Genomic DNA, 27,061 nt, shown 5'->3' on the forward strand with positions numbered 1-27,061 from the left:
CTTTTCTTTTCTTTTCTTTTCTTTTTTCCTGAGGCAATTGGGGTTAAGTGACTTACCCAGGGTTACACAGCTAGGAAGTGTCTGAGACCGGTTTTGAACTCAGGTCCTCCTGACTTCAGGGCTGGTGCTCTATCCACTGCGCCACCTAGCTGCCCCTTGCCTAGTTTCTTTATCTGTAAAATAAGCTGGAGAAGGAAATGGCAAACCCCTCTAGCATCTTAGCCAAAATAAACTTCAAATGGTGTTCCAAAGAATCAGACATGACTGAATGCAAATGAACATCAATAAATTCAAGTCCTGGTTTTGATGCCCAAAAGATTCTAGAAAAGTACAGAAAACTGAGAACCATAACCAGAGGCTGATAATAGCCCTGAGCCTGAGCAAAAAATTGAGCATCCCAAAGGACAAAAGCAGCCAGCCATGTGTTGCTGAAAAAGAAACAAAAAGTAACATCTTTATGTAGCAGCTATGATCTCTGTGGTTTGATTCCATCTTGTGTAACTATTAATCCTGTAACTGACTTCAAATGTCAACAAAAAACTCAGCACCCTTTACTCACAGGATTCTGAAAGATCCCTCAGAGACTGATTGGACATGGATGAAACAATCTAAGATTTTGGAAAATTCTTTCCCCACTTCACTGGGGGACTGAATCCTTGCTGGACAGGACCTTAGAGATCATTTACTACAACTCAAATGAAGCTTGTAGAAGTTATGACTTAATAAGTTTCTAAGTCATTAAATTCCAGAGTTTAAATTTGAACCCAAGTTTTTGACTCTAAATCTAATGTTTTTGCCACTATGCTTCCTTGTAGGGAACTGGATATTTTCTGAGCTTCTAGGAAGAATTATTTCCCTTTTGGGGGTTCACTCATTCAATCAACAAATATTTTTATTATTACATTTTTAAATTTTCTACTTATTTTACTTTTAATTTATAGAATCAAACAGCATTTCCATAATATAATATAATAAAAAAGATGATTGATCATGAAACTGCAAATCTATTATGTACAACTTGCTATTCTTTTTATATATGTAACAAAATTATAAAGTAAATGTCTTCCCCCCCCCCAACGAATATTTTAAAGTATTTACTGTATACTAAGCATTCCTGTGTTAATTGCTGGGGATTCTAAGAAAGACAGAAATAAATCCTGCCCTCAAGAAATTTACATTCCAAGGGAAGAACTAATATGTAAATAAAAAGATACATACAAGAGATATTATATATATATGCATATATATATACATGTAATATAGGTAGATATATACAGATATATTGTACAGATAGGTATATATACAGATATGTACATATATACAAATATATTATGTAGATGAATACACACACATATCTAGAAAGAGAGGGAAAGCAAATAGAAGATAATTTAGGATTGGAACAATTATAAAATATTGTATTTCAGGATGTCATATAACATTATATAGGGAAAATTATATAATATTTATGGGGCTAGATGGCATAATAAATAGAGTGCTAATTCTGAAGACAGGAATACCTGAGTTTAAATCTGACCTCAGACAATTGCTACCTATATGATCCTAGGCAAATCACTTGATGCTATCTGCCTCAGTTTCCACATCTGGAAAAGGATCTGGAAAAGAAAATGGCAAACTACTCCAGTATCTTTGCCAAGAAAACACCAAATGGGGCCAGATATGACTACAAACAACTGAACAACAACAAATAGAACATTTATATGACACTTATTATATGCCAAATACTGTACAAAGTGCTTCATAATTGTTATAAGGTCTGATCCTCACAATAAATCTAAGAGATACTATCATTATTCCCATTTTACAGATGAAGAAACTGAGACAATCAGGGTTAAGTGACTTGTTCAGGGTCACACAGCCACTAAGTGCCTAAGACCATATTTGAAATTGAGTCTTCCTGACTCTTATCTATTGTAGCTGATAGCTAGCTGATCTAGATGCTCTGAGGTAAATGTCAAAATGGCAGGGCATTAAATAGACCATCTAGTCTAACTCCCTTATTTCACACATAAGAAACTAAGAGGAAGTCACTTAACCAAGATCACAAAGCTGTTCAGTAGAAGAACTAAGATTTGAACATAGATCTACTATTTAAATTTATGACATTTTCCACTAGCTTTATTCAAAGGCAAAAAAGGAAGCAAATGCTGCCTGTAGAAATCTATGAAGCTTTGTAACTTAGTTAATCACTAGTCTCTTTCCCAGCTCATGTGTGAGCTTCATGGATACAGATCCTACCCATATATGCCACACTATGGATCAATTGGAAGAAAGAAAATATGTCAAAAGATCTCTAGCTGGATGGGACCTTGGAGAAGAAAGCTGAAGAAAAAAAAGAAGATAGCTGTAGAGACAGCAAGAATTTGTTGAAAAGCTAAATAGGTTATGTAAGAGAATATCTCTCACTCCAATTATTATAATAAGATGCTCTCATTTTATTAGGTGAGGATGCCAAACATAAAGGAACCTCTTTGAATTACTGAATAAATTGATGAAATGTGTAAACTATGCTAGGGTATACTGGTAAATATTGACAATTAACTCTAAAAATGAGACAATTTTAAATTTAATCTTCATTATTAACATTTTCTCCAACACTTTCTTAAGTGTTGGCGGTCAATTAAATGATAACTGAAACCATAATTTGTGGTGGTGCTGATTTTCCAAGGTATAATTGCTAACACTGAAAATATAACAAATGGTTCTCATGAGAGGGTATAAGCTGGTTCCAGCACACCCCTGCTTGTACCTTATTCTTTGTGAAGCACTGCCCAATCATGGTAATGGAAAGTGATCCCCTGAACTTCATTTTATTTGCAATAGTCAAATAACATGATTTGGCTCAGACATTTGGAGGGATAAAAGAATAAGAAATTTACTAGACTTGCTTTCAGGAAAAACAAAAACAAAAAACCTGCATTTCGATGCCACCTTAGACATTTACTATGGGACCAGAAACAAATCATACCTTGTGCCTAGTAGATGCTAAATAAATATTTCTGGATGGGTTGATTCTGTGACTATGGGATGAAAGGATCCTTAGAAAAGTATTTCATGTCATTAGTAGGTCTGGGCTTTAACAGTCTTTCAGCCAATTTGGCTGCCCAGAGAAGTTCACTAAAATCCTCTGCTGGCTGCATGATAGGCTGCCAGATGTGTCAGAATTGATGATCTCTCTAATTAATTCTCTGTTACCAACAAAGTGACAAGGGGCTATATACTAAGCCTAATTTTATTTAATCTGCTTTTTTTGGTAACCAGTTCAAGGATGTGACAAGAGATCTGAAAACTGGTATTAAGCCACATTTCCAGTCCTCCAGGAAACTCTTCCAACTCAACCATCTATGAACATCATTTGAAGTGCTTGGAGCCATAAGCCAGGAGCTGTTCTCTGTGGATGGCTGAGGATTTTGAGGACATAGGCATAAAGACATATAAAAGATGATGAATAATTTTATAGACTTGGCACAGTGCTATGGGAGAGTAATAAGACTTAAGAAGATCTGTCTGTGTGAGGGAAAGTCTATATATTTAATGAAAGAGTTAACTTGCTTGGCAATATAGAGGTAAAAGCTGTTATCTATTAGATACATTGCCAAATAGTATGATGATTAACCAAGATTCTAGAAACTTGGAATTTGAAAACTTGAAACTTGGATTCTAGAATCTTGGAATTTGAATATGAATCTTGCCTCTGGTATATATAAATTTATGACTATGGAGAAGTCATTAACCACTCCTTAATTTTCTCAACTGGAAACTGGGAGGAATAACACCCCTAGTAACTTATTAATCACTCTTCAATTTTTTCAAGTAGAAAATGGGGACAATAAGATCTTTAGTAGCTATCTCACAGGGTCATTAAGAAGAACAAATGAGATGCTGCATTTAAAGTGCTTTGCCAAACTTAGTTTTATATAAATATTAGTTGTTGGTATTATTATTGTTGAGAAATTTCATGGTAGAGTAAATGAGGAGACCTTCGAGTTAAGAAAACCTGGGTTCATGTCCTTTGACACAGAGTAGTTATGTGACTGTGGGCAAATCACTCAAATGCTCAATATCTGAGTCTGTATGATAGACGAGTCACCAATCTGTATTGATGGGGAAGGATATACACAGGTGAAAGCATAGGTCTAAATCAAATATACACATATAATTATACTACTACTAATAATATTATTATTTTAAAGGGTTTACCTGCAATGGATAAATAAGTTCTGGACTAACGATTTAAATAACAGTGATAGTGACTGACCTTTGTAACTGTGAATTTTGAATTTGCTACAGCTTCTCTATTCTTCTTGCCCTTTGCTTTCCTTTAATTTATGCACTTAAATTGGGTGAATATCCCATACTTCAAAATCTTCAAAACCTTCAGATGGGGTCTTATGAGATAGCCTGTCCATCAAAATTGAACTACTGGTTCCTACCGTGTACCTCTATTGAACTAGTCTTGTGTGGATGCTAGCAGGTGATCCAAATCAAGTTGTTTTGCTGACCTTAAATGAGGCTATGTGTCTGAATATGTGAGTACATGTATGTATGTAAACATATGTGTATGTGTATATGTATGCACACACATATATATTCATTTTGTTTCAGTCATATCTCCCTCTTTGTGACCCAATTTGGAAATTTCTTGGCAAAGATATTGGAGTGCTTTTATCATATCCTTCTCTATTTCATTTCACAGATGAGTAAACTGAGTCAAGAGGGATTAAGTGACTTGCCCAGGTTCATACAGCTATTTGTATTGGTATTATTGTTGTTGAGAAGTTTCATGATAGAATATAAGAGGCAGTCTTCAAGTTAAGAGGACCTAGGTCCCTGTTCTTTGACACAGAGTGGTTGTGTAACTTGGGCAAATCACTCAAACACTCAACATCTAAGTCTATATGACAGATGAATCACTAATCTGTATTGGTGGGAAAGGATACATATACCAGTGAAAGCACAGGTCTATATCAAACACACGTATATAATTCCAGATTTGAACTCAGGTTCTCTCAACTCCAGATTTAGTGCTCTATTTATGCATCACCTGGCTCTCTCTATGTGCATATGTATGTATGTATGTGTGTGGGGTGGATGAGAAGGAAAGAGGAAGAAAGAGAGAGAAAGACAAACAAACAGACAGATAGACAGAACAGATAGATAGATAGAGAGAGAGAGAGAGAGAGGAGAGAGAGAGAGAGAGAGAGAGAGAGAGAGAGAGAGAGAGAGAGAAGCATTATCAGGAGAACAATTCATAAAATAATAAGATCATAAAGACAAATTTTGAAAACTATAAGAACTTGGATCAATATAGATGTAGATGTAGAATTATATATATATATACAATGTTATGTATATACATACAATATTATATGCATATGTAATTATGATCTAATGTGCAATTATCTAATAATAAAATATATAACACTTAATATGTTTATATAATATACTATATGCACATGCATTATACACACACACACACACACACACACACACATACACATATATACATGCATACATCCCAAATCCATCATTATTCTGTCAGTCAAAATTACTTGTCTTTATGGTATTGCTATTTTATAAATAATTTTCCTGGTTTTGTGTTTTTCACTTTCTATCAGTATATAAAATCTTAAAAATTAAAAACTTTTACAATATTACTGTTATAGTATAAATTATTCTTCTGATTTTTGCTTGCTTCATTTTGCATCAGTTCACCTAGGTCTTTCTATGTCTTTTTTAAATTATCATATTTTGACTGAACCATTATAATAGTTTCCTATTTGTCTCTCTATCTTAAGTCTCTCCTCAACTCAATCAAGCCACAAAAGTGATTTTTCTAAAACTTAGATCTGATCTTGTCATTCTTACTATCCCCATGCCCCTTGTTAGTTCCAATAACCCTCCAGGATCAAATATAAATTCTTTTGTTTAGCATATAAAGGCTTTCATGAACTAACTCCTACCTCTAGTTTCTTTACATATTATTTTTTCTACAACTTTTAACTTATATTTTCTTTTTACAGTATAGATGTAATTACAGTTCATTTGTAGATTATTCCCACTTTATCAGTGGCCTCCTGTAACAAGTAAAATAGTAAATATATAAATAAAATAGTTAAAAATTAAAAGTAACTTTATCTGAAAATACATACTGTAGCATCCCTTAATCTTTCTAATTTAAAAAATTAACAGAAATCTTATTTCTCACCATCCCATCTTCCTGACATAATTGGAGTGTAAAAGGAAAAGGAAAAAAAATTGTAACAAATATTCATAGTCAAACAAAACAAATTTCCTTAATGACTATACACAGTTCATTTGTAGATTATTCCCACTTTATCAGTGGCCTCTTGTAACAAGTAAAATAGTAAATATATAAATAAAATAGTTAAAAATTAAAAGTAACTTTATCTGAAAATACATACTGTAGCATCCCTTAATCTTTCTAATTTAAAAAATTAACAGAAATCTTATTTCTCACCATCCCATCTTCCTGACATAATTGGAGTGTAAAAGGAAAAGGAAAAAAAATTGTAACAAATATTCATAGTCAAACAAAACAAATTCCCTTAATGACTATACACAACACACATATATATGTATGAGTATATACACATATACATACACATACATGTATATATGCATATGTATATGTATAAATATAGTTACAAATCATATACATAAATATATGCATATACACATACACAGATATTCATATACAGGTATACATGCATATATGTGTGTATATGTATATATGTATATATACACATACATGAGTGTGTGTGTGTGTGTGTGTGTGTGAAGTCTGTGGCCTAAATCCATCATTTCTCTGTAATGAGTAGCATGTTCCCTCAATTGTAAAATAGGAATTTTAGTAATATAAATAATATTACTAATGGCAAAGTTGTTGTAAGTATCAAATGACGTCATATTTGTCATATTTGTATGACTTAGCACAGTACCTAGCACATATTAGGTGTTTACTCCTTTCCCTTCCCTCATCATCGGTCCTCTAAAATTCATGAATGGTTATTGTATTGATCATAGTTTTTACAGTTTCAAAGTTGTTGTTTTTTTTAATACTGTTGTCATTGTATGATTTTTTTCTCCTGATTCTGCTTATTTTATTCTTCATCAGTTTACAAAAATCCTAATAATATTGATATTATAAATTATTCTTCTGCTTCTAATCACTTCATTGTTAATTAGTACATATAAATCTTTCCAATCTTCTATTTAAAAGATGATGTTGAAGAGACCTTTTATTTTTCCCCACACTGTGTAGCCCAGTCCTATATACCTATTTGCTGTTTCAAGGTGAAATGCCATTTCTCATCTCCCTGTCTTTACACTAGCTGCTCTCACATCTGAAATTCACTCCCTTCTTATCTCCATCTCTTAGAAACCCAGATTTTTCTTGAACATTCAGTTCATGCTCTGACTTCTACATAAAACCTTTCTTGAACCCCCCCAAACTGCTCCTGCCCTCTTTCCCCAAACTTTCTTGTATTCCTTTTGTAGGTATTTTGATCTTTCTCTTTCTTCCTTCCTTCCTTCCTTCTTCCTCCTTTTCTTCCTTTCTCTTTCTTTCTTTCTTTCCTTTTTCTTTCTTTTTCCTTCCTTCCTTCTTTCCTTTCATTCTTTCTTTTTGCTTCTTTCTTTCTTGCTTGCTTTTTTTATTTCATCTTTCCTTCCTTTCTGTTTCCTTCCTTCCTTCTTCCTTCCTTTTCCCTCCCTCCTTTCTTTCCTTCCTTTCCTTTCTTTCTTTTTCTTTCCTTTCCCTTCCTTTTTTCCTTCCTTCTTCCTTCCTTCCTTTTTCCCTCCCTCCCTCCTTCCTTCTTTCCTTTCCCTCCTTCTTTTCCTTCCTTCCTTCCTTCCTTCCTTCCTTCCTTCCTTCCTTCCTTCCTTCCTTCCTTCCTTCGTTCCTTCCTCTCTTTCTCTTTCTTTCTCTCTCTCTCTCTCTCTCTTTCTTTCTCTCTCTCTCTCTTTCTCTCTCTCTTCCTTTCTTTCTTTCTCAAATAGGGTAAAGTAATTTGCCCAGGGTCACATAGCTAGTAAGTGTCTGAGGCCAGATTTAAACTTGGGAACTCATGACTACAGGGTTGGTGCTCTGTACATTATCATCTAGCTGCCTCTGATTATTCTTATATATGTGTAAGTCACAAATTCATTGAGGCCAGGTATTGTTTCACTCTTTTGACTTTGTATCCCCAGAGTTTGACCTAGGGCTTGTCATCTGCTAAGTACTTAACAAATACTTATTAGTTGGATGGTTGATTTTTTAAAAAAGAAATGGCATCAATGACTCCCCTTTGTGCCTCTCGTCTAAAATATAAATTTGTTAGATATTTTGGAGACTAATGAAAATAACTTGGTTTTCACATAGAATTCTACTACAGTAAACAAGTTTCAATAGGATGTTATTTTTTAAAAAAATATGAGCATGAGCAAAGTCCCCTCTCTCTCTTTCCTGAAGTTTTGGTATCTAGAGAATCCAGAGGTAATTAATTCACCATTATATCTTACTTTGTTTTATTTACATCCCTGAATTATTGTGATGATAATAATATTATAGAGAGTATATGTATTATATAATATATCAAGGCAGCTAGATGGTGTCAGGATCAGAGTCGGGAAAACCTGAGTTCAAATCAAGCTTCAAATACTAACTGTGTGACCCTGGCAAGTTGTTTCACCCTGTTTGCCTCAATTTCTTATCTGTCAAATAAACTGTAGAAGGAAATGGCAAAGCACTCCAGTATCTTTACTAAGAAAATATCTCAAATGGGGTCATGAAGTGTCAGACACAGTAGAATATTCACACACACACATACACACACACACACACACACACACACACACACACACACACACCATATCCTCCTCTGCTTTATGCCTTTCTTTGTTCTTGCCTCCTACTTGGTACCTATTCTGTGTCTAATTGGGACATCATACTCGCACAACTAGCAGTCTAACAAATTTGTTTTCCAATGTCTAAACTAATAATGACTTAAGGAGTCATCCTGCTGAAAAAAATAGTTTCACTATAATAGGTGCCTCTAGAAGCATAAAATAAATTCATAATGATGTAATGTTAGGTATTTTTGTAAGAGATATTATCTTAGCCCAAAGTTATAAATGAAAATATTTGTTGTAGAGGCATGGTAACTGTAGAGTAATAGCCATAACATCCAAGAAGAGCTGAGTTTAAACTCCATTTCCACCATTTACCATATATAATCATGGAACCTCAATTTTCTCATCTGTAAAATGGGAATAATTGCATTACCTACCTCATCAAGTTTTTGTGAAGCAAAATGAGAAAAAATAAAGAAGATATTTTGCACATCTTAAAGAACTAATTAAATATGTTATTAGTGAGAAGGAATTAGCTGGGATGAGCAGAAAGCAATGGATTGATACTAAAAGCAAGTTCTATGAATGTGAATCTGGGGAAGCTTCTATTGGTAATAAAGAAGAGAGCTATCAATGAAAAACAATAAACAAGCAAGTAAAAGTCAAACAGATCATTCTTAGGGAGCCTAAAGTTTAGACTAGATGAGGGAAAAGTATGCCACATTTATAAATCAAGGAATGGAAAGAGAAATCAGAGGGTGCTTTAATCACAAAAGAACATTAACTACATTGAGGCAGATCAGAGTAATAAATTAGAGAAATTTGGTGAGCCAGAGGATTATTATAATGAACCTATAAAATATTCAAGGAACCTAACAAACTATTCATCAATCCCATTCTCACTTTTTTTTTTTTTTTAAGACTGTCTCCCTATCTTACATAGGCTTGGAGATATCATCCTAGTACTGATCAGCACTAGACTTTGCTCTGCTCTGCTTCTGAACTTGGTTAGTCTGCCTTTCCTCAGGCAGCATGGTCCACCTCCTATTCTTCTCACTCTCAGGAGTTCAACATATCATTGCCAAACTTAGTGTAGACACTTAACAGCTTTGCCCATTGGAGCTCAAAATCTCCAAGTTGAAGAAATCCACCAGCCTCAACCTCCCTAGTAGCAGAGGATTACAAGTATGTGGCATCTAGTGGGAATCAGAAAGACTTCACTTAGTAGCTGAACTGAGTCTTGAAGGAATCAAAGACTTGTAAGAGGTAAGAAGGCTTTCACAAACTAAGGGATAATCTGGGTGAAGACATGGAAAGAGAAGGCAGAAAATCCTGACTGCAAACAGTGAGTAGGTCAGTTTGACTGGAAAGTAACATGCATGAAAAAAAAGGAAATAATATGAAATTGATCTAGAAAAGCAGGTTGGAACCAAAGAGTGTTACCATTTGTATTTTATCTCAAAAACACTAGGAAGCCAGTGAAGACTCCTGAGCACAGGAGTGACATTGTTGGAAGATGATTTTAGCAATGGGGTCATAGTTAGGAGGAGTGAAATAAGCTAGAAGCATGAAGACCAAGAAGCTGTTGCAGTAGTCCAAGGTAGAGGTGATGAGAACCTGAAGGAAGGTGTGAACTATGTGAGATGCAAGATAAAATAATGTATCGGTATTGAGGGGGGAAGGGATTCAAGGACAACTCTCAGGTTGCATTCACGAATGGCTTAAAAGAGTAGGGGTGCCCTCTATAGAAATAAAGTTAGAGGAATAATAGTCAATTAAACATGAGGGAGGGGGAGTTATATGATATAGGACTGAAGCTAAATATTTAGATCCAAGAATCATCTGTGTAGGGATGACAACTGAGCCCATGAGAATTGATGAGAATACCAAGACAAGGCCAGTGGATAAAGAAGAGATGATACAGGACAAAGGCTTTAGAGCATATTTCTTGTGGATAAAAAATAAATAACAATTCATCAAAATAGCCTTCTGATAATATATAGATTGTAATCCTCTAATTATTTGGCTTAGGGATTTGATTTTAGGTCACTTTTTAAAAATGGCAACTTTTTTGAAATTTGTTTTTTTTTTCCTCCCAACTTGCCCATTTTCCCTCATCTTTACAAAATTAAGTTCTCCTAAAATGAACAAAAGTATTAGTCTCTTTTTACCTGTTCTTTGCTTGGTTTTCAAGGATTTTTTTTTAGAAAATAAGACCTTTGGAAAAAAAGAAAGCCCCACCACAAAAGTCTACATTTTCTAACATTCTACAAGTATTTTTTTTCCCTTGAATATGTCAATTAACAGAACATAAATCATGAGAAATAGTTGAGAATTTCTGATCATAATTTAGCCAGGCTCATGATTTGAAAAAAAAAAAATCACAGTGTTCTTTGATTTTTCTTTTTATCCTAGAGAAGATTGTGTGTGGCTCAGATTTAGACATTTAAGTTGTTTGCACATCTTTTCTAACCATGTCTATACTGACTTTATGGAAAGCCAGGAAAACTCCTCTCAAATTGTGTTTGACAACAAAAGCTTTAACTTCTGGCACCTAAAAGATTAGTTTTTGCTTCTTCTATTGTTAGTCCTCGTGGTTTCATCTGTAATATATATAGTGATTGTCTGCAGCCTGGCAACAGCGTGAAGGAGTGAGAGGGGGCCGGAAAAACTATAGCCCCTTGTTAGCTGCAGTCCAAACTTCAAAGGCTTTCAGGACATTGAGTAGACAGGTTTCAGCAGCCGATAAAGCAGCCTGGAAAACAAAAGGCCCGCTTCCCTCTCACCGAGGTGTCTACTGATCCAGGGTGATTTTCAGCCCACTTTTTTCTTTTATTTGTGGTGAAACTCCTGGCAATGAGAGAGGCACATTCTGCCCACGGTTGTGTGCCCCCTTGATTCTGCATCAGAGGGAGATATGGGCATTTATGGCACCATAAATCAAGGGATAAACCATACATGAGCAGCTGGCACATGTGCTAATAACTATAATTATTAATCATGTCAATTTCACACCCTTCAAATTTATGCTATGTGCTTTCTGTAGGAAAGCCATCCCTGGCGCCTTGAGCTGTTTATGGTATGAAAATATGATGTGCTGATGGTCTTTGATAATTGTCTTATGACAGTATTGATCTGCCTACAATTGGGTTTGTGGGGCATCGAAGCCCCCACAAAGTAGCTGTCCTCGGTCTTCTGGTATATATCATTGTCACACATCCCCCATTGTTAGTGAGTGGCGTGAATTACTTTCAGCATTTGGCCAAGTCTCTAGCTGCTAGGTCACCATTATTCTAGCCTTATGTCAATGTGAGGACATTTACTTTGATGTCCCCTTTGTACCTCTCCGAAAGCTTTTTTTTTTCTTTCAGCCACAGAACTCTAGGCTGCAAGAGAGGTTCAAAGAGGGAAAGTGACTACAAGTTTGGGATGAGAGAATGAATGAAAGCAAAGAAATGGAAAAATATGGTTCCTCAATATTTAGAGAGCATTTTGCATTCCCTTCTCTCCCCTGACTCGGTCTATCTATACACCAACACACAACCCATAAGTAGCAGGCTTGCTAAATTTGAGCTTTTGAAGAATTCTGAGATAGTTTGGATTGTCTATTTCTGCTCATGGTATAAGCAATCAGCCTATGTAATGAGGATTTAATAGACAAAACCCCTAATGGTGGGCAAAATGTCTGTGTTATAGAGGCCTTCCTTAAACACTAATCTTCCTTACTGGAAAAAAAATTCTTCCACGCCCAAATGTCAAGCACCTTGCTGATTGATCGGTGTATTAATTTGACAGTGCAGTGGCCAATCCTCTCCCACTGGCCTGAACTCATGCATGGGACACTTCCCACTTGCTCAGAACCCTGCACAGCCCCCATTGGGCGATGGCTAAATCACTCCTGCTGTCTTTACAGCTGCTCTGTTCCAATGACCCCCAGAAGGTTCTGGGGATTGTTAGAAGAGATTTCTATTAATCAACCACAAACCGACTGTTACAATTTCACACTTTTTTTCCCATCATTTCACACATTTAATGAATTTGGGTGTCTGTTAAATTCAAAACATTTACAATCAGGGCCAAAAAAAATTCCCAACAAAACCCTCAACACAATAGTCAGCAGCAAGATGGCAAGTGCAGCTTCAAGACTTTCTTCTTGGAACTGGCTGTTTAACCTGGAACAACTGGCCAGGAACTAAAGATTTTATTTCAGCAGTGGCTGGAAATACAGTAGTATTTTATAGAAAGATTAACCAGAAGATGTGGAAATTGTTAGGAAACTTTGTGTGGTATGTTTGTCAGAGGAGTGAAATCAGGGAATAGCTCCTTCCAAGCCTGATCAAAACCCCAAATTAACTTTGCATTCTTTCCCCTACTCTGGTTTCTTATCCCTTCCAGTCTCATCTGCTCTCCAAGAACAGAATACCTTTCAGACTCTTCAGGGAAGTTGCTTAAGAGAAATGGATGGTCACAAATTGTTGTTTTTCAATCAATTCAGAAATTGACTTTTTCTCTGCAAACTTCTATGCTTTTATGGGACATGTGGTTCCATTTAAGCATTTGGAATGCATATAAAGTTCTAAAAGATCTTGGATATCTTCTAGTCCACTTTTCTAATTTTACAGATGAGTAAACTGAGTCTGGGAGATGTGAAGTGATTTGCCTTGCCCTAAATCAAACAGATGCTAAGTAGCTAAGCTGGGATTCAAATGGAGGTCCTCCAATTCCAGATCTGATAGACTTCCCAAAGATATATAATTCTATAGTCATTTAATTATAATGTCTTTCTTCATCAAAAATAGTTCATTCTGTCCTTTTAAATTAAGTGTGTCTTATTTAGCCACTTCTTTCATGTGCTTCTCAAACATCTGAATCCTACCTACATCCTTTAGATTTCCGTAAGGGGATGCTTACTTTGTTTTCACACCATTCTTAAAAAGAGAAAGGATGACTGGCTGGGTTGTTCTCTAGCAACCCCTGCTGGTTTACATTGAATGGTAAGGACTGGCGCTCCAGTAGCTGTTCAGTTTTCTCTACACTAAGTGAAGGATTTCAGTATGTCAGGGAAAGCTAGATTAATTAGGAAAACTGGATGATGTTGTGAGGCAAGAACTTTTCTTCAGATTTCCTTATATGTTGCCAAGAACAAAGAAAGTCTCAGAATCTCTTGAACCTCGCTTGTTATTAATATCTGCAGCAAGTAAAATAATAAAATGTGTGTGATTATTAGAATCCACTACAACCTGCATTGAAATGAATATTAACAATAACAGCAGCTTCCATCAGGAAAGAGTTTTGCAGTTTACACAGGGCTTTTCTTAAAACAACACCATCAAAATAAGTATTGACATCTCAATTTTATGGAGAAGGCAGAAAGAGCTCAGAAAGATTAAGTGGCTTAATTGAAGTTCCATGGTTAATAGGTGTCAGAATTAGGACAAGAACTCAGGGCTTTTGAATATAAATTTAATGATCTATCAACTAAACTATAGCTTTATTATATTAAAGTACAAAATTCAGGTATCCAAGTATACAAATTCTTAATTTAGAAAGGCACATTAATAACTTGAATTTATTTTCTCCTCTATGTATTTTTCAAATTTCTTTTAAAATTCAAATGTAAAAATTTTTATTGATAACTTTTGTTTTTATACCCTCTACATTTTTAGTATTTCCCAGCTAATATTTGCGCTGATTAGAAAACTTGGCAAACAACTTTCCTAGAAGTTATCTTTTATAAAGAATATTTAAAACCAGAGGTAAAGAGTTCTACAGAGCCTAACATTATATGTGGTATTCTATGCCTTTAGTCCCACCATTTTTTTAAGGGAAATATGTACGATTTCATATCTTTCCTTTGGGATCAAGATTGATCTTCTCTAAATTTCATAATCCTGCAAAAAATAAACAAACAAACAAAAAACAAACTAACATCTTCATTGCTCTTGTGTTCATTCTGCTTGAAGAAGATAACTGGATAAGTTTGTTTATTTTTCTTTTATTATCTAAATAGTAGTTCTCAAAGTGTGACCTAAAGGTTCCTCAGATCCTTACAGGGAGTCTGAGAGGTCAAAACTGTTTTCATAAGAATGCAAATATGTTTTATTGTTTAATATTCCACATAAAAACTTAGAGAATCTTTGATAATTTTTTTAGAGTAAAAAGGGGTCCTGAAACCAAAAATTTTGAGAACCACCAATTTGGCTACTAAAAGTGAAGTGTTTTTTTTTCCTTTGGGAATGATACTATTTTCTTCTGATATGGGTAACTGATTGTCACAGATTAGAGCTGAGGAAATAGCCTTGTAATACAGTTACACTCATGGGACAGATTTTTTTTTGTCATTTTCTTTGTCATTTACATGTCACCTTCCTGCATTTTTTTTAATTTGGCTAGCAATGGAGATGTTTGCATTAACTGAAGAATACAGCTAATGTATATTCAGTAAGATCTGTTTGCTCTAAAAGCTACATTTACTTAATCTCTTTTTCCTTTCCTTTTCCTTAAATCAATCTTGCTTCTTAGAAACTTGTCCAGAGGGAAATACAAGAAAACAAAGTTTGTTCTTGTCTAAGTTCTCTGGAGTCTGGGGCTGAAATCATCCTCCAGCTAGAAAGAAACTTAGCTCTTCTGAAGCAGGAATTCTGTGTACATAATATCATTCAGGACATTCAGGAGAAGAAGGGGGAGAGGAGGACGGACTTGTTTTTGCCACTTTCAATTAGATGTCTAAATGAGACAAGGCCCTTTTTCCTTTTGAGGATGGTTCTACCCGACTAGGAATATAGGAGAAAAGAACAGCTTCTCTCAGCTGGCCCCTTCTGTGGGTTTTCCCATACGAAACTATGTCACCAGTGCTGTTCAGCACTTTGTTATTATGACAGGAAAAAATGAATTTCTAATGTGCTATCTCTACCAGCTGCAAGTACCTTCTCTATTTCTAGTTCGAAAACATGCCTGTTACTGTTTTCTGCTAAGTGCTAATGAGCCCAACACAGAGAACTAGTTGGGAAAGCACAATTTCTAGGTTAAAAGGTTTCAAAACCTAAGAAATAAAAAAAAAATGCTCAATTTCCTTGATTTGTTTCCCTTTTTTGAGACTTATCTATTGGAGAAAACATGGAAGAGTCTTGGGGACCCCTCTGAAGTTTTCTAAATATTTGAGATTATTCATACAATAAGACTTGGGAATAACTGAAAGTAGAGTTTTAGGGAGGGAATATTTTCTCTGTCAGCACAAAACTGTGTCCTTTTTTCATTATAGTAAATCAAGTGAAGGAAAATACTTTGCATGTACATTTGAATTTAATTATTCAAATTTGTTTTGTTCAAATCTTTGAGAACGTTGAAATATTCTGTAATATTTTACTGCCACTTTGATTCCATTCCATTCCCTGAGATATCTGAGGGGTTCTACAAGGTTGCTTTTTCATGCTAGATATGAGTCCCACTCTTCATCAACCTGTCATAGTCCTTGCAGTCCCATTCTACCCTGAATGTCATTAATAGATAATAGACAGTCTCTGTCTAGAGGTTGGAGTTAAACCATATATGATACCTGAAAAAATGAAGGAAAGCCCCTTAGAACATTGTTCCAATTAGTTCCTACAGTTTTAGGCCTTCAAATAGGTCTCCGCCAAAAGTCAACCTGGCCAGGGAAGTCTAAAGCAATAGACCTTTACTACATATATTTTCCTTTAAGTATTTGTGTGTGTGTGTGTGTGTTTTTTTTGAGTCTTATTTATTTTATTTTTAATTTATGGAAAAAACCAAGGATTTCCATGATATAATAACAAAAAGATGATTTCACATCTTAATTGATGGATTGTCCAAAATAGGTAGCAGTCCAGATTTGTCCCATGGACTATAATTTGTGATGTTGAATAATCTTGGGAATACATAATTATTTAGAAGCTAGTTCAATAAGAAACATTTTACAAACTACCCAGAGTTTTAGAAAGCCTTAGTTAAGCCTCCTGGGGATTCAGTTCAATTTAGAGATACTTCAGTGGATCCAAATCCTTGGATCAGTCCTAGAATAGCTCTCAGGGTCCTTACTTAGCCTGCATCTAAAGGATAACAGGAGTATAAATTTAGAGCTGAGAACCTAAGAGGCAATTAAGTCCAAGCTCCTCATTTATAAATTGAGGAAACAGAGACACAGAGAGATTATGCGATTATATGATTAGTATCATATAACTAATATCCAAAGCAAGATTTTTGAACTCTGGACTTCCTATAGCTAAGGCTTGCTTTCTAAGAGTTATTACTTTAGGTGGGATTTAAAAGTTAGAATAAATGCTCATAAGTCTATCTATGAGTCAATTACACACTCTTGGGGCTAGAATCAATCTTGTATTATCTCCATGGATGAGGGGTAATGGAATAAGACTTGAGTAACATTCATATATGCATTCATTCATTCAACATATTTATTGAACATCTGCTTGCTATGTATTAGGGTATATAAAGAGATATGATGCAAGATCCCTGTGCTCAAAAAGCTTATAATCTAATAGGGGAGATACAATTTGCATGTACAGTTGTGGCTAACATTTATATAATGCTTTAAATTGGAAAAGCACAAATTTTCTCCTGTTATTTTCAAAAAATACCTGTGAGGTAAGTGCTATTATTAGAATTATTTTAAAGATTAAGAAAACAAGGTACAGAGAAGGTAAGGGTTACAGATAAGTAAATATTCTGAGGCAAAACTTGAATTCAAATCTTCCTGATACCAATCCCAGTACTCTATCAACTAAGTTATCTATCTCCAAATATTTACAATGTAAAATTCTATGAATGGATGTAAAATAATTTGTGCTATTATATGGCTATTCACAAGATGGAGGCCATTTCTATTAGGCTTAGGGGATCTAAAGACAGTGCTATTCCTTTCTCCCATGCCTTGAACATTTTTATGTGAGCAAAGATGATTAGGAGCAGTAAAATAGAAGAAATCATAGAGGGAAGGATCTCTTCTGCCTCTGGAGATCAAACAAGGCTTCATGGAAGAAGTTATTTTGTAGTTCTGTCTTCACAGAATTTCTCAATTCATCCTATTCTTTCTACTTACATTATCACCACCCTAGTTTAGATCCTCATCATCTCACCTGAACTCTTACAATAGCCTTCTTTTTTAAAAAAAAAATATATTCATTATCTATTTATTTAAAACTTTTTATAACAGCTTTATATTTTCAAAATACATGCAAAGCTAGTTTTCAACATTCACCCTTGCAAACCTTGTTTTCAAAATTTTTCTCCTTCCTTTACCTCCACCTTCCTCCCCTAAACAACAAGTAATTCAATATGGCTTAAACGTGTCCAATTATTCCAAACATATTTCCACATTTATCATGCTGCACAAGAAAAATCAGATCAAAAAGGGAAAAAATGAGAAAGAAAAAAAAGAAAGCAAACAACAGCAAAAAGGTGAATGTGTGATCCACATTCAGTCTCCATAGTCCCCTCTCTGGATACAGATGGCTCTCTCTATCACAAGTCTATTGAAACTGGTCTGAATCACCTCATTATTGAAAAGATTCAGTTAATCATTACATAATCTTTTAGTTGCTGTTACAATAGCCTTCTAATTAATTTCTCTCCTTTATCTCTGCCCCTCCACAATCCACAATTCTGCCCATGTCATTCTCCTGCTCAAGAAACCCCAGTAGCTCCATATTACCTCTAGAATTAGTCACCATTGTTTTATATTTAAAACTCTTCATTGTCCAGTTACAGCTTTACAAGCCATTCCTCTCTGAGAACTCCTTGGTCCAGACACTCTTGTGTCCTTGCTGTTCCTTACATGTGACATAATATCCTATCCCTGCCCCAAATGCATTTTCTTTTAATTTCCACCTTTTAGAATCCCTAGTTTCCTTCAAAATTCAGTTTTAGGTCAATTACTATATGAAGTTTTTTCTGATCTCCTGGCTATCAGTGTTCTGATGGAAAGGAAAGGAAAGAAAAAAGAAGTTAAGGCAAAGGAAGTTAAGGGAAGTAAAGGAAAGGAGAAGACTAAGGTGAGGCAAAGTGAGGTGGGGTATGGCAAGGCAAGGTGAGGCAAGGAGAGGAAGGGAGGGAGGGGAAGGGAGAGGAGAGGAGAAAAGGAAAGAGGGAAGGAGGGGAAGGAAAAGGATGGGAGAAGAGAAGAGAGGAGGAGAGAGAATAGAAGGGGAGAGGAGAGGAGAGGAGAGAAAGGAAAGGGAGGGGAAGGGAAGAAAGGGGAGAGGAAAGGAGAGAAGAAGAAAAGTGAAGAGAGAAGAGGAGAGGAGAGGAGAGGAGGGGAGGGGAAGGGAGAGGAGGGGAGAGGAGGAGAAAGGAGGGGGCAGGAGAGGAGGGGAGGGGAGGGAAGAAAATAGAAGAAGTAAATGGAGAGGGAAAAAACTAAAGGAAGAAGAAAGAGGGAAGGAGAAAAGAGAAAAGAAAAGAGGAAAGGAGAAGAGAGAAAAGGAGAGGAGAGGAAAGAAGAGGAGAGTAGAAGAGAGGACAGGAGAGTAGATGACAGGAGAGGAGATTAGAAGAGAGAAGAGGAGAGGAGAGGAGAGGAGAGGAGAGGAGAGATAGTGAGAGAAGAGGACAGAAGACACAAGGGGAGAGAGAAAAAGGAAAGGGAAAAGAAAGAAGGGAAGGAGAAGAGAAAAGAAAGGAAGATAAAAAAGAAGAGGAAAGGAGAGGAATGGAGATGAGAGGAGAGGAGAAAAGGAAAGAGGGAAGGAGGGGAAGGAAAAGGATGGGAGAAGAGAAGAGAGGAGGAGAGAGAATAGAAGGGGAGAGGAGAGGAGAGAAAGGAAAGGGAGGGGAAGGGAAGAAAGGGGAGAGAAGTAGAAAGAAGAAAGGAAAGTAAATAACCTTGATTTTTTTTCTATACACAGGATCATAGATTAAGAATTGGGAAGAATTTTAGAGTTAGAACCCAGTCCCCTTATTTTACAACTGAAGAAATGTGAAGCCCATAAAGCTTATGTGAGTAACTCAGAATCACACAGTGAGTAAGTGTTTATGGCAGAATTCAAACCTCTTTTTTCTTGACTTCCAATACCATGAGTTCTCTACTACCAATGCTGCTTCTCCTAATATTTATGCAGGATATATATGTTGTTCATATAGGTTATGTATATATCTACATGGGTTAAAAACAACAACTACATATAACTATATTACAACTATTACTATATTACAACAATAATAGCTAATATATAGGATATAAGACATGAAGAGGGCTTTGATACATGTTTATGGAATCTTACCCATCCCATTCCAATGGAGGCTCTTCTGTCTGGGATGGAAGAGAAGGGACCACAAGGGTGGCTGCTTTCAGAGAGAGACTAAATTATAGCTTCCTACACCCCCAAATATTGCTAGTCTAAGGGAACGGTTGTCTTAGGTTCAAGCAACTTTCCTGGTGACTATTTCTTATAGAGGAAAGTATATACCAAGCTAATGTCTGAGGACTTGATCCCTCCTCACCAACTACAAGTCACACAAAAGACTGTCACAAATAGTAATTTCTGAATAAACTCATTATCTTAACAGATAGTAAACAGGAGTAAGACAAGTTAAAGATTAAATTCTATCAGATAAATACATGAAATAAATGACCTTTCCTACTGAGAGCAAGTTGCCTCAGTTATGGGAGGAAAAGTTCCTGATTTCACACAAGAGAAAGTCCCCCATAATCTTTAATGAGACAAATTTAAAAATCAAGGAGATGCTGAGGAGCTGATTTTTCCCTGTGTATCTGCCTGCCAGAGTCTTTTTTTCCCCTAGAGCTGGTCTTGAAGAAAGTCTGGACTGAAATGTATCCTCTCTCAAAACAGGAAGACTATCTTTCCTCTCCAAAGTTCTCATACCAACTCACACAGGCACACAACCTCAAGTCATCAATCTCTCCACAAAGGAGGGGAGTCTTATGCAAATGCACCAGGCTTGAACCTGATTTACGTGTACATGTTGTCCTCTTCAATATAATGTAAGCTTCTTGTGCTTTCCACCTCCTGCTGGGTGCAGCATGTTCCCTGAGGGAAGGCAGCAAGGGGCTGGGTAGGGAGTCTTCCATCTGCCCCAAAGCAAGGACTTCCACCTGTGCCAACACAAGGCAACTTCCACCTCCTGCTGCCAGCCTACCTCCCAAACAGGATGTGGACAATCTCCAGAGCAAAGAGGAACCCCCTTCTCTTCATTTCTCCCTCTGTTCTACTTCACTTGGTGATCTCACCAGTTCCCGTGGATGTAATTACCATCTCTATGCTGATGATCCTCAAATCTCCCTTTCTTGCCACAATCTCTCTGCTGATTCTTCAATTGGCTTTCAGACATCTTGAACTGTATGTAGATATCTTAAACTTATTATGTCCAAAACAACACTTATTATCTTTTCCCTCAAACCCACTCCCTCCTACCTTCTCTATTATCATAGAGAGCCATAACACCTTACCAGTACTCAGGAAATATCCTTGATTCCTCCCTATTTCTCACTTCACCTCCATATATAAGCTGTTACCAAGACCTGTCTATTTTACCATAATATCTTTCTAATATCCACATTTTTTCATTTGCCTTAATCTCCTCATGCCTGGAATATTGTAATAGCCTATTGGTAGGACTGCCTGTTTCAATCTCACTCTAATCCATTCTCTATCACTCTATTCAGCTACTAATGATTTTCTTAGAGCTTAGGTTCAACCATGTCAACCCTCCTACTCAATAAAATTTCACTGACTCCCCCTCCCCCATTATTTCCAGGATTAAATATAAAATCCTTTATTTGGCATTCCAAGTCCTTCATAATCTTGGTTGTGACTTCTTATTCCGCAATACATTCTCTTCAAGTCAGTGACACTGGTCTCCTGGCCATTTCTCAGAGAAGTCATTCACTCCATTTCTCAGCTCTGGGCATTTTCTCTGACTATCCCCACCCTGCCCCTGCCCATACCTATACCACTGTTCCCTCCTCATCTCCACCTACTGACTTCCCTGGCTTCTTTTAAGTACTAAATAAAATTCTATCTTCTACAAGAATCCTTTCCAAACCCTTCTTAATTCTAGTGCCTTCCCTCTGTTCATTATTCCCCATTTGTCCTCTATATAGTTTTTTATATAAATGTTTGCTTTTGTCTCCCCATTAAAGCAAGAGATTCTTTGGGGAAAGGACTGACTTTTGTCAGTCCCAGCACTTAGTACAGTGTCTGGTATATAATAGGTACTTAATAAATGTTTATTGATTTGTTAATCCTACCACTTATCATCACTATGACTGATGCTACCATTCAATACTACTACTACTACTACTACTACTACTACTACTACTACTACTACTACTACTACACTACTATTACCACCACTACTACTACTACTACTACTACTGCTACTGCTACTGCTACTACTACTGCTACTGCTACTACTACTCCCACCACCACTATCGTTTTGGAGAAGAATAAAGTTATCTTATACATTTTCCTCCTCATCACCAGGTTCTCTTCTCCAGTCAGGACTGAAGGGGAAGATTTCATTCATTTGATATAAAATAAAGTTCATATTTATCAAGGGCAACTCTTTTGAGAAGAAAAAAATTCATTAAAAAGACATATTTCTTGAAAGTTATAAAAGATGATAATGGGAGAAAATTCTAAACCACTTCATGTGAATGGATGTATAAAGTTATTCAATATCCATTAGTGGAATTCTCCCATTCTCTTTGCTCATCATCCAAATAACAATTAAATACCAATAACATGGGACCTCAAGCTCAGGAATTGGGGTGCTTATACTCATTTGCCATGCCCTAAGAATTTTTCCATTCATGCTTATGGCATTTGAGAGGTAGGGAGGTACTTGCATAGTGGAAAATTCCAAGAAGTTCAAAAGTAATATAGTTAAATGGGAAGCATACCTGACAAATGATTGTCCACTTTTTTGACCTTTAATGAAGGAAAACATACTATACTGCAGGACAATCCATTCCAATTTTAGACTGTTCTGATTATTATAAGAATAAACAGCATCATTTCAACTTCTGACTATTTTTCCTCATTCAGCTCTCCTGGATCAGCTGGAACAAAACTGATCCCTCATGTATATAACGGTTCTTCAGATACTTGAAGACAGCTAATATGTCTTTGTGTATTTTTTCCCTTCAGATTAACCAGTTCCAATTCCTTCAGTAAATCCTTTATCATACTAACTAAAGGTTCCACTATCCTGGTTGTCCTCCTCTGGCTACCCTCTAGTTTATCAATGTCCTTCTTAAGCTGTGGTTTATAGAATTCAACACAATTCTCCACAATAGGATCAAGGAAGACTACAGAGAAATAATCACCTTTTTCTTCCTGGAACCTGTGCTTCTCATCTTTTTCCAAGTCAAGATCCTGTTACATTTTTTTTTATTATTATTATCACATCATACTGCTAACTGAAGTCCTCTAAAGTTCTCATATCTTAAAAAAACAAACAAATAAACAACCAAACTAAAACAAGACTGCTAACAATGCCTTTTCCATAATGAATTGGAAAGCTGGTTTTTTACCCGTGTGTTTTATGTTTTCATTTTCAAATTATTTATCTACTGATAAATGCTATAAATAATCATTGTTCAATTATAATAATTTAGTTCCCTAAAACTTCTAATACAATAACCTGGTGAAGTAGCTAATATAACCTTTATAATTTCCATTTTACAGATGAGGAAGTAAATTTAGGGAAACTAAATTACTTGCCACATGATATATCCAATAAAAGTCAGAGCTAAGATTTGAATCTAGTTCTTCGGAAGCCTTTTTTTAAAATATCATATACATTTCTGTTTAGTGGGATTCCCCCTTTAGGTCCCATCTCATCCCTTATAATAAATATAATCTTTTTAACTTTATGAGAATTCCTATCCTAGCTTCTAATTCTATTGACAAAATTGGTTCCTCAGAGAAACTGACTACATCTCTCTCTTAGGGTTCTAAGTATGCCTCTGAAGGATTTAAGAGTATTTTTCTAATGTTATCAGCTCAAGTTCCCATTCCAGTTGGTTATTTTAGATATTTATTGCCAGCTACTGTTAATTTCTCCCCTTTATCAGTGACATTTGATTAGTGGCACCCCACTATTTATCCCATTATTTAACCAATTAACATCAATTAATTTTTACAAAAGAATATTTACTGAGAAGACATAACAAAAATAAATGTTACAAAGCATATTACCCTCCAAACTGAGGGGATATTCTTCTATCACCTCTGTTTCTATGAAGGGTGGGCAAACAGTTGATTCAAACCTTACCAAATTTAGAATGAACTATGGCTATCTATCTATCTATCTATCTATCTATTTATCTACACACACACACCCACACACACACACACACACACACACACACACACATGTCCTACAATGGATAGAGAGCTGGACCTTCATTCAGGAAGACCTGAGTTCAAATCTATCTTCAGATGTTTACTTAATTGTGTGACTCTGGTCAAGTCACTTAATAACTGTATAACTAGTTCCCTTATCTGAAAATAGTAAAAATAATATCAATATCTCTCAGGGCTTTTGTGAGAATAAAATGAAATGTTTGCAAAATATTTCACAAACTTTAAAATGAGGTATAAATGCCAACTATTATTATGATTATTATTGCTTGAAGAAAACATAATCATGGATGTTAGGTTGAGTCACTGCTGGACTAGACTGCTGATTCCTTCTTAAGGGATTTTGCTGCTCACAATCTCTGGAAAGGACTCTGGTCCACTGACAGTTTCCTCTTTCAACTATCAAAGTTCATAAGACTGTAGTGATCTTTAATGCCCCTTGACTCAAGAGAATAATGATGATGATATGGTAGCAAACATAAAGAAAGGGAAGCATCAGGTACTCATGGCCACAAGAGATCTTAGTTTGCTGATGTTAGTGCTACTTTTTCTTTATCAATGGTTGACAGCAGTTATTGCCTTGATTGTCATCGGGAAAAAGAGCAAACTCAAGTCACTGAGGATGTTTTACATAGACCAAGTTCCAGCAACAAGTTAAAAGATCCCACAGTAAGACAGAAAATAGTCATGGGATACCTTCCCATGGTCTGAACTGGAAGGCTGGATCCCCCTATTCCATTTCCTTATGGATCCACATGAAATAATGTATAAGGCAATAGAGAAATGAGCCACTGCTGTTCAAATACCTGTTGCATAAAGAATTTTTAAGAAAATGTAGAAAAAGCAACTTAGCAAAGTAAAAAACACCAAAAAATCAACACATCAAAAAAAATTATTTTTATTACATATGCCATTTTATACCTCATGTACAGATATAATATCTCATTTCTTTTCTTAAGCTTCTTAGGGCTTGTAATTATAATTTGTGTTATTCTTTCTATTTATATTGCTGTAATCACTACATATATATATATATAATATAACTTTTTTGGTTTTGAATTGCTTTTTCTTGCATTTATCACAGTTATCACTTCTTAAAGCATAGCAACGTTCCACTACATTCATGTATTGCAGCTTGTTTAGTCGTTCCCCATTCAAAGGATACCTGCTTTGTTTCTAGTTCTTTGATATCATGAAATATGTTTGCATTACATCTATGTTGTCAGTGGGCTTTGTAGATATGAAGATTTCAGCCAAATCAAATTTATAATAAATACAATGGGTTCAAGCAACCCACTGACAAAGGAATGGAAACTGTAGAAAACTTCACATTGTCATTATTTTGCACCCATATATTACATTTCTTTCCCTTTTCAACCTCCCACCTTCATGATAGACTCCTTGAATATAGAGACCTTGCTTTATTTTCATTTAGTAGTTAATATAACGGACTTTGTACCTAACAAATATTTAATAAATATTGTTGAATTAATCAATTGATTGATAATTGGTTAATTAATACCATATTATTAATATTATTTGAGTCTCTTTTCATTATCCCCTCATTTATAAAGATGTCAGGCTTGAAATACCTTATTTTGACTTACTTTGGTCTAAGGGAGAATATTGGTACAATTTGGATTCTCTGCTGAACTATAGTAGAGAAAGCCAGATGAAAATTCTTGGAATAATCTCAAGATATCTTTCTGTATAAGTAACTAAAAGCTTTTGTTTTCATAAGACTAAAATGTCTGTTCCATTTCATTCCCAGATATACGAAGAAAGCCTTGCCCAGAAATGCCATTCAATTGACTGTCTACCTTATTTCATTCTTTGGGCTTTTGTAACACTGTCTAGTCACCTTCATTCTATACCATCTAATCATCCCCATCTTTTTTCCTAATAAAAACTTGGATTTTTCCTGTGGAATAATGAGCTCCTACAATTCAGGATGGATTTAATATTTCCTAGAACTACCTCTCCACTATACTTCCTGTCTATCTCTACACCATTCTGCCTCATGTACTTTCTCCCTTTCTCTTTCCAACTCTCTTTTATGTACCATCTTCCACTAAAATGTCAGTTGTTTAGGTAAAAAAACCATCATTCATGCTTTGCTTAATAAATGTTTATTTATATATGTATTATATATAATGTATATTATATATAATAAATGTTTTAATAAATGTATCTATTTCTCTCTCATGAATTGTAAAAAAAAAAAAAAGGTGAACTTTAAGATACCAAATCTAGTGTGCTCATCCACACTTGAGATATGTTTAGTTCCCTTTTACCTCACCTCTTTTTCTTTAATACTAATTAAAGAGTACATAGCTCAATAATTTCTCTCACATAAAACATCTGAGCTATTGAGAAATCATACAAAATTTAGGGCTTTGCTCCATTATTTAGATTTGTCTATTATCCTTCTCCGTTTTGACAAAGATTTCTCATTTAAGTCTTATAATTTCATTAAAACTCCCCATTTAGTAAGTCATTTAAATAGAATAAAAAAGGTCCTTTCTCCTCTCTTTCCCTGCCTCTCTCTCTCTCTTCCTTCCTTCTTTCTTCCTTTCTTCCTTCCTAACTTCCTCCCTCCCTCTCTCCTTCCCTCCCTCCCTTCTTTTCTTCTTTCCTTCCTTCCTCCCTTCCTTTCCTTTTTCTTCCCTCTCACTTCCTCCTTCTTTTCCTTTCTTTTTCTCTCCCTCCCTCTTCTTTCCTTCCTCCCTCCCTCTTTCTCTCTCTTCCCTCCCTCTTTCCCTCTCCTCTTTCCTTCCTTCCTTCTTCCCCTCCTTCCTTTCTGCTTACCTGCCTGTCTGTCTTCCTTA

Source organism: Antechinus flavipes, chromosome 4, assembly GCF_016432865.1.
Source record: "Antechinus flavipes isolate AdamAnt ecotype Samford, QLD, Australia chromosome 4, AdamAnt_v2, whole genome shotgun sequence".
Taxonomy (NCBI): domain Eukaryota; kingdom Metazoa; phylum Chordata; class Mammalia; order Dasyuromorphia; family Dasyuridae; genus Antechinus; species Antechinus flavipes.